A 3,432-nucleotide genomic window follows, 5' to 3' on the forward strand; every position below is an offset into this window, starting at 1 on the left:
TCTCCCATCAGATTTCCTTCATCAGGAATTTGGGAGACGTGATATTTCTTAGATTTTTTCCAAAAGGGCATGGTTGTTTAATGCCCGGGTGCAAAACTGCACCAATGTCCTTGGTAGAAAACCAGGAGACAGTCAAGATAGAATTTGACTAATCGCCTCTAGTTCTCCGAAAATAGGACAAATCGCTAACCGTATAAGCAACACAGTAAGTAACACAGTGTCAATCCAACAGCAAGACCTAGAAAGACCAGAAAACTATAAGGGAGTCGTTACTTGTGATGAAACTAGCTGGAAAAATTAGTTATTAAATAGGGTATTCCTATAACAGAATATTGTCAATCATAAGTGTCAGAGGATCACATGACCTGGGAGCCCCTGTTGATAACATTGTATTAGGTTTGGAAGCTGAAACAATGTATTGGTTGTTAAATTGACCATATGGCATTTTAAAGGGTTGAATTTTTTTTAATATTAATTGATAACCAGAATTTAGAACCTAAGTAATTGGAGTTAGTAATAAATACTTTTTATTGTTATCTTTTTTATTGTTATTATTATTATTATTATGATTATATACATAATTATTAATTTCAATTGTTAATAAGGACACGTTTCCAGGGGATTAGCACTATCCTTCTACAATTTAGTCTGACGAATGCTATTAGGCTGTTTATTCCTGGACTTACTAATATTTTATTACTAAAAAAAATAAAAAATAAAAAAAAAGCAATACTCCTTATAATCATTTATTTATGTACATGATTCAAACATCAAATAGTTTAAATCTTGTAATAAAACCAATACCACCATAGACGCAGTAAGATACACGGCTATCTAGACTCATCTCAAGACATCACAATAGCAGCACCTGATATAGGTTGGTTGCATAGCCATACCAGCTAATATTCAGGATTGACCTGATATATAAATAGTATAGTCTACAGACAGAAAACCTAAAATTCATAAATATGAATTCCCTTATAAACATTTATTATGAGAATTACTGGTGTTATAAACTGGAGGGTGTGATAATAAGTTCCCAGAGATTCACATTCTTTGCTTTGTGGTTGCTTTATGAATCTACCAGCAGAATACAGACACCAATTTCTGTCTGCAATCTGCATTCTGTCTATGGAGCAGATGTGACAGGCCACAATATTGCTATTTAAGCAATTTCCTAGTGTATAAGTATGCCAAATAAAAAACACAAATAACACGACAAACACTAGAATTACATGTAAGAATCCAATATTCATAAAGAGACTGATAGATGAGACTGTTCTAGAGACGTAGCAATGATAAAGTACTTACCGTACCGATCACATCCACCTGATAAATGACAGCCCTCTGGCCAGCACTATACTTTATACCTAAGCTCGGTGACATCACAATAGATATACACTCGGTACACTACAGTATATGGCCAAAAGTATATGGACACCAATGGTTGAGACACTGATGTTGGGCAAAAAGGTCTGGCTCGCAATTGCCTTTCCAATTCACTCCAAAGGTTTTGTTGGGATTGAGGTCCGGGTTCTGTGCAGATACGCAAGTTCCTCCACATCGAACTTGTCAAACCATGTCTTTAGGGAGCCTCTTTGTGCACAGGGGCACAGTCATACTAGGACAGGAAAGGGTCTTACCCAAACTATTACCACAAAGTTGGAAGCATACAATTGTTTAAATAGTCTTATTAACCCCTACTGGAAAAATGGGGATTTAATCCAACCCCTTACAAACAATCCAGACCATTATACAAACTTCACTCCATTTTATAATAGGCACTATACAGTCCAGTAGGTAGCATTCTCCGGGCAGGCACAAAACGCAAATTCGTCCATTAGATGGCCAGATAGTGAACCGTGATTTATTACTCAACAGAACATGTTTCCCATGCTCCAAAATTCAACGGCGACGTGTTTTACACCCATCCAGCTGATTCTTGGCTCAATAATTAGGAGAGGTGTCCAAATACTATTGGCCATATAGTGTAGGTGGATTACCTAACTACACTCGTTATAACTTACAGATCTTAATATGGCATTTTCAATGGCTTTTACATGTTTTTTTTATATTACTTGATCAAAATTCTGAATGTTATTACATTGTGTTAATGTGTTAATTTATGGAATTATTTTTAGGGAATTTACACTAATATAAGGACTTACTACATAACAGTCCCCTAATATGACCATCCTGTAATTTCTCCTTTACAATCGAGAGACAAAATAAGTTCTCAGGGCTGCAGGGAACCAAAATGATGTGCTGTTACCCTGCAAATCTATTATCGGCTGAATGTAGGCTGCCATTTCTTACAGCCTGTGTTCTTTCTATGATATTTAAGCAATTCAATTGTATAATGAAACAAAAAAAGATATTACAACCTCTAATAAACCATATCTTGAAGACATGGATTCAATGTTCCTAATATAATGGATCGATCAGAGTCAGGTACAGATAGAGAAATGATAGAGAACTTACCGGTCACATCCAACTGAGTGACAGCTCTGTGACCAGCATCATTGCATATACACAAGCTCTATGACATCACAATAGATGCTTTTATGACCTCACCCATAATTTGCATATTTCAATTATAGATTTACCATCATTAATAGTAGTGACATCACAATAGATATACCTGGCGTGAGCTGCTTTTATGACCACACACATAATTAGCATATTTCAGTATGGCTTTAACAATATTTTTAATGTTTGATTGTTATTTATATTTTGAATGTAGTTTCTATATTCATAATGTTTCCGTGGACAGACTCTTACCCAGTACTGCCAAGACAGGAGATCAGGGATAGAATTAAAACCCATAATAAATTGTAAAAGTCAGAGATATGGTTCAGTCTTGGTGCATGGAACTTGTAATGTTCATCTCTCACAGTTGGTTTAGTGTGTGTCTAGTTATTACAATCTGGACGGATCTGCAGCTGCTGAACATTTGATAGATAATAATTTCTGTCTGTGTGACATTGAGGAAACAATTAATATTATATTAAAATACATAATCTTTGTAATAAATATGACTAAAAACCTGAAGACCCTCATAAGGTGCTGGGGCTCTGCACCAGTAAGAACATCCTACATGCTGCATCTCCTGTGCTCAGCTCTCGAGGGAATAAAGAGGTGGTAAGAATTGATCTATTCATCCTGAGAGGAGACGGTCAGACCTGATGTGAACGTATTCAGCATAAATAGCTCACAGATAACTGCACATAATCTCTGCCAGTTGCTCTCCTGTTCTAAAAAGTAGATCTGTGGCACCAGAAGGCGAATAACTTCGGGAACCAACTAAGTTGGAATAGTATATAGATCATAGGCCTCCCAAGAGGGGGTAGAAGACCAACACCCAGATGTATTCATGAAAAATGGCTGCATGATATTTTTATGGATACCACATTCTCTGCAGCATTTGAAGTC

This window comes from Rhinoderma darwinii, assembly GCF_050947455.1.
Source record: "Rhinoderma darwinii isolate aRhiDar2 chromosome 2 unlocalized genomic scaffold, aRhiDar2.hap1 SUPER_2_unloc_24, whole genome shotgun sequence".
Taxonomy (NCBI): Eukaryota; Metazoa; Chordata; class Amphibia; order Anura; family Rhinodermatidae; genus Rhinoderma; species Rhinoderma darwinii.